Source organism: Orbicella franksi, chromosome 6 (genome assembly GCF_964199315.1).
Source record: "Orbicella franksi chromosome 6, jaOrbFran1.1, whole genome shotgun sequence".
In the NCBI taxonomy this organism is placed as follows: Eukaryota; Metazoa; Cnidaria; class Anthozoa; order Scleractinia; family Merulinidae; genus Orbicella; species Orbicella franksi.
This window is the reverse complement of record NC_138150.1, coordinates 5,505,649-5,516,701: the sequence shown is the minus strand read 5'-3', so window position 1 is coordinate 5,516,701 and position 11,053 is coordinate 5,505,649.

The window sequence follows — 11,053 nt, the reverse complement described above, 5'->3', positions numbered from 1 at the left end:
AAAACGATTTTGTTTACATCTAAGCACCACGCGATGCGAAAACACAAAATGGCGGAAAGCACGACTAGTGAGCGGTTACCTAGCACTTGAAGAATGTCCGCTGATACACAATCTGGCTGAACTGCAGCCACAACCAATTTACTGTAGGAAAAAAATAAACATGTTATTTGCCGGCTTAGGGTCGGTCCGTATAGTGAAAAACTGTGACCTTGGGCTTGAAAATGCTGCCCGAGGCCGCTCAAGACCTCGATCACGGTTTTTCACTATACGGACCTCCCAGCCGGTAAATAACATATATACATTTTTACGTGTTGTACCGTATTTTGACGAGCCCGTAGGGCGAGTCGAAATACAAACAACGAGTAAAAATATAAAGCGATACTACACACTAAAACATCTAATGAGAGATTTATAATCTAACTGTAGTAGTCAATAAATTTATCAATAAAAGAGGGAGACAGTTTTGCGTGCGCGCGCCGACCTGTATACGGCAAACAGGTTTTCTACCATAAAAATAACTGTACAATGTCGCTGTATATTTGTACTGTTATTTGGACGGTATTCGCTGCAGTTGGACAATAAATATTTATACTTGTATACTCTTTGAAGATACATCAGGCGGGTTAGCTCAACATACCGTTAGTTATTTTTACACTACCCAAATTTGGTTTAATATTTTGACGCCATTGTCTCCAGTAATAGTGTGTCAGTAGTTACTGGTCACATCTCGTAGTCTTGAAGTCTGCAATTTTGAGACTTTCAAGTTAACCTCCAGCCTAGTTATGTTTAAATATTGGACAGGACAGGTGAAGGAAGAATTTACAGTTTACACTTTAGTTTAAGGGAGAGAAAAAACACAAAACATTCACAAAAAAAACCCACATTAAGAAAGAAAAACAGGGTTAGGGATGCTTAGAGGTACATTCGTATGGAGCTCTTGAAAGTAAAGAGCTTCAGCACAACGTAGCTCAATTCCCTAAATAAGGAGTCACGGGCAATCAAACAATACATTTATGAGTCGACGTATTGTACTTGCAGTTTAGTGTAACTCATGGAGCTACCAATGCTAGGCTTAATCACAGGACAGGGAACGGCAAAACAGGCGCATGGTCAACTTTGTTCCTGGAACAAGGACAATGGATTCAGGTGGATCTTGGTGACATCACAAAGGTGACCAAGATCGCAACTCAGGGCCGAGCAGAATTATATGAGTGGGTGACTGAATACAAGGTTTCTTATAGCTATGATGGCGGTTATTTTGCGTTTTACAAGAGCGGCCAATATGGCTCTGACAGGGTAAGTTACACCAAAACACTAAAGTTAAAGTCATACAGTAATTCAATTTTTCGTTTGTTTGTTTGTTTTCGCTTTATCCTTTGGAGATTGAACTTCCACGTTAACTAAAGGAAAACAAAGTCTACGCTGGGCGAAGTTGTACATAAAGACCGCATTTTATTCCGACTAGCGACTAGAAGTATTTTTTCTCCCCCAGTGGATAGGATGCTAGTCCTTCGGAGGGTTATCCCACCCCACTCAAGCACTAAATTCACCGGTACCCATTCATACACCTGGGGGAAGAGAGATACTAGAGAGCTAAGCTCGCGCGTTTTTGAGACGCGGACGGCAACCGGAAGAGAAGATTTCGCATAATAGGACCGTATTGTCTCCCAGATTTTTTATACTACTCATCTCTAATGAAGAAAATATACTTAGCAATGTGAATACGTTTGTGTGAGGACAAGTTAAAAGTGAAAGTAGCTCACTTGCAATTTTTTTTGTATTCTGAGCAATTTCTAGTTTTCTAGATATCGGAAGAGCTTTTAGTACTGTAGTTGGCCATATATGCTTCCATATTTTACAATGTTTCAGTAGACAACTTGTGAATTTCGTTAAATTTTTAAAACTTTTTATAATTCTTTTTTGAAATTTTTTTTTAAATTTTGTTAAAAAAATTTAAAAAGATTTTTAAAAAGTTTTGATATTGATGCGTAGTATTTACTCATACGTATTGTGAACAAATTTATTTAGCGACGCTGGTTACACGACAAAATGCACAAAAATGCTTAGAAATGTTACTTTTGTTGCACAGATTGCATATTTTTGCATCAGAACAAATAAAAGAAGAGAGAAACAAAAAAGTTTTGGCTTTGTTTAGCAACTTTTGAGCAACTTTCGTTACAAAAAGTAACTTTTGACTTTTTTTGGAGCAGTTTTTGAGCAACTTTTTGAGAAATTTCGGGCAACTTGTGGCAAGCCCTAGGCGTACCGAACAGATCTAGACAATCGCGAAAATATCAATTCATTTTTGAGTAGGCGTCGTCCTCGGCGTCGTCGTTCTCGGCGTGCTTAAGCTCCCTAAAGGTCAGGTAATACGGGCAACAGTTTTCTTCAACTTGTCTCGCAACATTGTTGCATTGCAAGTTGAAACACATTGTTGCACGTATTACCACGTTCGTGGCCAACTTATCTCGCAACAAAATACAGTGCTTCAAGTCTGCGGAATTCTTCACGTATAATCGGTCAATCGTGTTTTTTAAATAAAGATGGAGCCTTCTTTCAAATAATTTAGCGTTTCCACGAACTTCCACTTCGATTTCTGGCCGTCATTTTCTTCTTAATTTTCCGTGCCAGCGAAGTTCTCTCAGTATGAAGCTCGCTTTCGTTTCAGATTGCTAGGCGAAAAGTTGTGTTTTTGGGACAGTTCTTCCACGCCGTTTGTCTTTTTTGCTGCTTGTGTGAAGGGACAAACGAGGTGTCCCAAAGACTATGATAGCCCTTGAGGTCTTTGCATAGGGCAAATTTATGACAATCCGAGAGTTACTGGTCTACTTCGAATTCACGCCCGCCTTCACCGTCCGCTATGTTTGTTTTGTTTGCCGCGTTGCCACTCTCCGCGACAGCCAATCACAAGCGTTGAATTCAAATTTGTTGCAAGACAAGTTGTAGCTTCAGTGATAATACGAGCAGCAAAACTAAAATTAGTTGCAGAAAGTAGAACTCGAGTCTACTTTGCGCAACATGTTGCCTCAACTTGCAACACTGTAATTTGCTGCGAGACAAGTTGGTCACAAACGTGGTAATACGCGCAACAATGTGTTTCAACTTGCAATGCAACAATGTTGCGAGACAAGGTGAAGAAAAATGTTGCCCGTATTACCGGACCTTAATGAGGGTAACTCCACAAACGTTGTTATATCTGATATTTTTTAGCTACACTCTCAATATCGCATTGTCCAGTTCGATCTCCTTGAAACCGGCCACTCATCGTGGTCGTCCGCTTTTGCTAAACACTTTGTTGACACTTGCCATTACGTACACGTGTCTGTTGTTATCACTTTAGGTCTTTCAAGGCAATAGTGACCGAAAGAGCGTTGATATCAACATACTGGATCCACCAATCTATGCCCGCTACATCCGAGTTCAACCGGTATCGTATCATGGGTGGATGTCACTAAGAATGGAGTTGTATGGGTGTCGTTCAGGTAGGATTATGTACAAATATACGCACGTATGACATAATCATAATATCTTTCCTAATACTAGAGAGCTAAAATAATGACCACGGCGACGCCAAGACTGAGGCCTCGTAAAAATAGATATATATTTAACCTTTGAATTTTTTTATTATCTAGATCTAGCTGTTCAGTCGCCAATTGAACTTAAAACCCGCCCAAACTTAATATGTAACTGCAGTCATCATTTCCAAAAGAAAGTGCAAAAAATTCGTCGTCGGGGCTCACGTTCACCAAAATACACAAAACTTTGACATTTCACGTCATATACACAAAGATTTATACCGCACGTGAGGCATCTAAGCAGTCGAAGGAAGAATCATTCCACCATAACAATTGTACAGTAAGTTGGCAATAGCTAGTCAGCAGTTTGTATAACTGATATACTATATGCATGTACATAGGTCACTTCTAAAATAAAACAAACTACAAATAAAATTCATGATTTCTCCTTCAGGTTTTCCCACCCCACAACCCCCTGCTTGTCAGGAAGGATTAGGTCTGGAAAATTATGCCATTCCGGACTCCTCAATAACTGCTTCAAGCTATGTAGCTCCGGGTACAACTTTATATATACCGGGCAATGGAAGACTTAATTTCAGGCTTAAAGCAGGACACTATGGAGCTTGGGCAGCTGGTAATCTACGAGACAACAATTGGTTTCAGGTGAATTTTGGGCGTTTCGTTAAAGTGATGATAGTTTCCACTCAAGGAAGAGACGATACTTACGAATGGGTGACAAAGTATCGTTTGACGTACAGTTATGACGGGAAATTTTTCCGTGACTACCTGGAAGACGGTTCTGTCAAGGTAATTTTTCCTCAATCTTAAACCCTTTTGTGTGTGTGTGTGTTTTTGAAGAGTACCGAAGGTAATTCCTCAAATTATTTTTACTCATGGTCTTCAAAATCGCGGGAAGATCAAGAAATAACCAATCATGTCACGAGTTATAATCACGTAAAGAGCCCAAACCGATCTATACGCATATTTATACTCCATTAAAACACCCACGCAACACCAATGGTGTCTAACCCCCAAAGAACTAAGTACGATGTCTGAAAATATCTTGAGAATGATTACAAAGGGGATACGACCCACGTTAACTATCTTACCCTACATACACTCTTGGTTTTAGTTTGTCTCCACACGTTCTATTGCGTCGTCTTAGTTAATTATGCCATGTCGGTAATCAAGAAACCCGCACTCTTTTGTTCTATTTGAGGAATTTGAAGGGAATAAGGATCGATTCTCAATTGTGAGTCACAAGCTAAAGAATCCTATTATTGCACGCTACATCCGAATCAATCCATTGGAATACCATGTCTGGATTTCATTGAGGGCTGATGTCTATGGTTGTAGATCAGGTACGGAGCTGTCAACGTCAAAGTAGTAGTAGAGGCAGCTGCAGCGGCCGTGGCAGTAGCAGTGGCAGCAACATGAGCGGTAGCGGTAGTGATCGTGGTTGTGGTAGTGCTCGTCGTAGAGATCGTGCTAGCGGTCGCGGTAGTGGAAGTGGTAATGGTAGTGGTAGTGGTAGCGTTAGCGGTAGTGTTAGTGGTAGTAGTCGAGGTAGTGGTAGTGGTAGTGGAAGTGGCAGTGGTAGTGGAAGTGGTAGTGGCAGTGGTAGTGGAAGTGGTGATTGTAGTGCTAGTGGCAGTGGCATTGACAGCGGTACGTAGTTTTAGTGGTTTGGATAGTGGTTGTAGTAGGAATTTTCATACAGTAATTGCAATGGTAGTTGTAATTGGTGTGGTTGCGGTTGTGTTAGTGGCAGTGGCAGTGGCAGTGGCAGTGGCAGTGGCAGTGGCAGTGGCAGTGGCAGTGGCAGTGCATTGGCATGGCAGTAGCAGTAGTAGTGATAGTGGTATTCACTGTGGATGTGGTAGAGGTAGTGACAGTAGTAGTGGTAGAGGTAGTGGCAGTGGTAGTGGTAGAGGTAATAGTAGTGGTAGTGGTAAAGGTAGTAGTAGTGGTAGTGGTAGTGATAGTGGTAACAGTAGTGGTAGTGTTAGTTGTAGTTGTAATGGCAGTCGTAGCACTCTTTGGTTACTTGTTTACTTGTCCGTTAACACTCTACGTGCCTGTGTTTTTATGGGTCGACTTTCATTTTTGTTGTTAAAGGCAACAACAGCCTTGTTTCCCCGTCTTGTTTTCTTAGGTTTCCAAATACCCCAAGAGGTCAGATGTAGGGATCCACTAGGGATGCAAGATAAGTTAATTCCAGATTCTGCTGTAACAGCCTCCTCTACACTGGCCCATGCGACTTTATTGTACGCTCCTGGTAATGCTAGACTGCACTATAAGGGAGGAGTTGGACGTTATGGAGGCTGGATACCAGCAGTGAGTGATCATAGTCAGTGGCTTCAGATCAAGTTTGGAAGAGACACGCAAGTGACTGGTATTGCCACGCAGGGTTATTATCATGGGCCTTATTATGTCAAGAGTTACACACTTCAATACGTTGATGACCGCGGTTTCCTCCAGCAATACCAGCCAGAATGGCATACCAAGGTCAATATTTTGAAAATAATCTCGTTTGAATTTACAATACTATACAATACAATAGACAACATTAATTCCGTGTCTAGCTGCCCACTGTCCCGGCAGGAGGTAACCGACAGTTAACTTATCTAAAAGCGAATAAATACGATTGGTCAAGACTTTCGGTAGTCTCGTCTGCAACCTTTGGGGGAGCGTATAGTGGCATCCCAAAAAATAGCTGCGGAGGAGACTAGAATTTCGGTGAACGGAATCTACAGCCTTAACTAGTATGCAGTAATCACAATCAATTAATATTTGATCTAAGAGAGGTAAAAAGCCATTGAAGAACTTCGACTTCTCAAAATAAAGAAACGACAAATAGTGAGTTTCCTTTAACTTGCAAGAAATTGCACGAGCTACGATTGATCATTTCATTCTCAATTTCGTTCAGAATAGCTGATCGAGATGTTCGTTAAATAATGAGGACAATCTAGGTCTCTTAAAATGGTACAGAGAAAAAAATCTACATTTTACAAAACAGTTATTCTTTTTAAGACTTTTAAAGCCAGCAACGATAAAGACAGTGTTGTCAAATATGACCTGATTCCACCAGTCATCACAAGGACCATAAGAATCATTCCTGAGGACTGGTACATTCTCATCGCTTTGCGAGTAGAGCTGTACGGATGTAAAGCAAGTAAGAATCTTCATTACTTTCTTTAATTGGTAATATAGCCCACCTTTACTGTACAAACTCCTGAAAAAAACCACCCTATTAATAAGGTTGGCCAACTAGTTTTACCTAACGCTGCCTTTCTGTGATACTCATCTCCTCTATATTTATAGCGGAACTCTTGATTTAAAAATGTAATGGAAATACTGACAAATAGCACATACCTTGTAATATATACCTGATGTCAGCAACTCCCTCCATTTTCGTGCACACAACTAGATTAACACGCAAGGTTCTTTGAAGCTGTGTCATGTGGCATACTCCCTCCATCAAACCCCACCAGCCTCCTACCCTACCACAGTCCTACATCCTTATAAAAAGATCGGTCTACGTGCACGTTTCCAATACAGTCATTCTTTATGATTGTAAGCACTACTGCGTGACATGGCAACAGCTAATTCTCTAAGTAGGGAGCGCCTGCTGGGATTGAACTGGATGGTTATTTTGATGAATACAACTACCAAGATTCCCTGCAGGCGAGTCTCATAGAGGGAATGGGCCATTCGTTGTAATAATTTTATGTTCTTTTTTTGTAGTTAACGGTGGTTATTCAGACTGGAAGCCGTACAGTGTGTGTTCAAAGACTTGTGGAGGTGGGGTGAAGACACGAAAACGAACGTGTACCAATTCACCACCGGCAAACGGAGGGAAAAATTGCAGTGGACTTGGACCCGACAGTACTACCAGCGAATGCAACAAGCAGAAGTGCCCAGGTAAGGATATGGACAATATTGTCAGCTACATTTGGATCATCTTTTAAGCGACTTCAAATGCTGGCAACTCGAAATGCAAGCACACTAGAACATACAAATAAAAAGCCTTTCCAAGAGAATATTGTAAAGAGCTAGGCTAAAGGCTAGATTCCTGAGCTAAGCTTTGAAGTATACAAAGAAAGACTCCTCGTTCAGTGTGGCTGAGAGAGGATTGTTAGGAGCTACAGTGTTGGGTAAGCGCTAGGCTAAAAAACATACAAAGAAGATCATTTAACCAGTATGGCTGGGAGAAGATTGTGAATAGCTAGGCTCAATGTAAGACTCGTGCGCTAATCTAAAAGAAAATTATAAAATCCGGGCCTCGGCCCAGTGTTCCAGGAAGAAGGGTTGTGAAGCATTCTTCCGTATAACGTGCTGGGATTATATTGCCACAAACAAAGGACATTTTAAAACTATCCAAATTTCATTCAAATTTTTCCAACATTTATTGAAACTACCTTTTTTATAAAAGCTATTTTAATTTTTTTTTTCCAATGGCCTGCTTTTTTAGTCATTTTTTATTACTATTTTTTCTTTTACCAATTTTCATTGTAATCGGCGCCATGTGCAGTAAGAAAATTTGAAGCTTTGTAAATAAAATTATTTATTACAAGTACATAGAAAGGGATCGTTACAGATAAACATATTTTTGTTATTTATACTAATATCCATTTTCGTAGTGAACGGTGGTTATTCAGATTGGGGTCCGTACGGTAAGTGCTCAAAGACTTGTGGGGGTGGAGAACAGACGCGTAAAAGAACGTGTACCAATCCACCACCATCACATGATGGAGAAGACTGCAGTGCATTGGGACCAGACAGTTCTAGCAGGGAATGCAACAATCAGGAGTGTCCAGGTAAAATGGACAAATAGCAGCCGATAAGTTCCACAAGGTGACGATCACCGACCCCGTGTCACTTATCCCACGGAAAAAAAGGCACCAAAATTACACTGAAATTAGTACAGCTTTGAACTTTTTGAAGTTTACCGCTGACCAACTACAGGCTTTTCGATTGAATCGCGGCGTCAAACCAGTTTAACTTACTATGATCAGGGCCGGGTTGCGCCGAACTGAGCTGGCTAAGGCTAACCCAGGAGTAAAAGTTAACCGAAGTATATATTTTTCTTGCATAAAATGTTATTCACTACTTATGTTTTTTGTAATATGAGATTATTCAAACTCAGAAGACCAAACAATTTAAGCAAAAACCTCACCGCCAAGTTTAATAGAAAACACACAAATTAAAATTCTCGCTTATCCTGACTCGGTTAGTCAGGCTTTAAATAACCACGCCCGAGGACTCCGCTTTTAGGCTTGGCAAAATCTATACATTATTTACCGTTATTGACCCAGCTGTGATTAACTTCGCATCAAGTAACACAGCCGAAAAGTAAAATTCCACAACACACACTAAAGCTTCCATTAGTGAAAGAAACCTACCGTGCCATATAATGTTTTTCCAGATAACGGCGGGTACGCAAGCTATTGGTGAAATAATGAACAATTATTCACTTGCAAATAACGAGCAAGTAATCCATTGAATTTACCATTCTGAGAGGTCCGATTCGGTTCTTATTATCTCGCTTCTATATAGTAAATGGTAACTACTCGGATTGGGGACCGTATGGCGAGTGTTCAAAACCTTGTGGAGGTGGGGTGAAGACGCGTAAGAGGACATGTACAAATCCGCCCCCAGCAAACGGAGGAAAAGACTGCAGTGTCCTTGGACCTGACACTTATACCATGGAATGCAACATCCAGGAATGTCCAGGTATAATGGAAAATCAGTTGAGACTGTTTTTACCTTTGTTCCAATTAATCCTAAACTACAAAATTGTCAATATATACAAAGGGATATTTACAGATCTCGGAGTAACAACTGCAAGAACCTCTTTTTTTGCACTGGTGTTACACTTGAACTGCACCCCTCTCAGGCAATCAAAATCAAGTGATTTTTCCATGTATATTATTACACACACTCTAGCATCCATTACTGAAAGACAACTACCTTGCCATCTAATGTTTTTCTAGATAACGGTGGGTACGCAAGCTATTGGTTAAAAAGTCAGCAATTATCCAATTGGAAATAATTTGCAAGTAATCCATTGAGTTTATCGTTCTGAGAGGTCCGATTTGGTTCCTCTTATCTCGCTTCTATATAATAAGTGGTAATTACTCGGATTGGAGACCGTACGGCGAATGTTTAAAATCTAGTGGGGGTGGGGTGAAGACGCGTAACAGGACATGTACCAATCCGCCCCCGGCAAACGGAGGAAACGACTGCAGTGGCCTTGGACCTGACACTTATACCATGGAATGCAACATCCAGGAATGTCCAGGTTTAATGGAAAATCAGTTGAGTCTGTTTTTAACTTTGTTTTAATTAATCCTAAACTACAAATTGTCAATATATACTTAACAATTATACCATGAGCGCGCGTTGGATATGAGATGGTAAATAGCCAACGAGGCCCGTAGGGTCGAGTTGGCCAGAACCAATCTCATCTCCAACAAGCGCGAATGGAATAATTGTTTTATTAAACTCTCAACCTTCGGTTTTGCTAAATTTTATTTAAGCTAAAGAAACGACCGGAAAGTGATGTGACTTCCGGGCGCCAAAACGACATGATCTCATGATCACATGATAAGTGCACCGCCGTGCGAACAGTTGAATGAAAAATCAAAAGCGAAGCAAATAACAGCTGAACTGAATCTACAGTAATCTAAACTTCACGGAATGTTTTGTACGGGTAAAAACCTTACTGCAGTGCTCTCAAGTGTTTAGACTGCAAAACAGTCGTATTTTTTGCGAACGAAAGGTCTGGAGCGAGTGTAAAAACGGCGTGGGAAAATGGGGAGAGACGCTAAAAACGCCTCAAACGCCCTACGGGCGTGTGAGGCTCGGGCGCTTCACACGCGAAGATCGCGCCTTCCGAAAACTTCCGAAAACGACTGTTTTGCAGTCTATCAAGTGTTCAAAGTTTTAATTGTGGACATTTACACTACAGTTGTAAAAGTACTGGCAAAGCTTCTCTGATCGCCATGCCGTGAAACGGAGGTTGAACTGGTGGAAAAATATTTTCGACAAGAACTGCTTTCCCAGGCATTTGATGGGGAAATTCGTCTGGGATTGGTCTGCACTGCTGCTGGATTTCGTTTTCTTTCCCCTGCACTGAAGTGGCAGTACCAGAAGACGCATTTCCAATGAAATCACTGAGAACGAGTGACAGCTGTTGTTGTTCCATCGAAGGCCGCTCGTTGTAGGACTGCCTGGTCAGACTTGTGTCCCGTTATGGACTTGATGTGCCTCGTCTTGCAATTATGGTCAGAGAGCACTGTGACAGATGTAGCTCTCAGGCAGTGGTTTGTGAGATGTGGCTCTATACCTGCTCGCTTTGACATCTCTTTCATCGTGTTGTCGAGTTCTCAGTGGCAAAATCAGTTATTAGTGTTCTACTACTATTGTTATAACATGAATGTAAGAAGCATCAGTAATGTATTAGTATCGTAGATTAAAAAGGGTAAATGTATTGTTTTGTAGAGTATATTATGCAAATTTTAGTATTGTAAGTA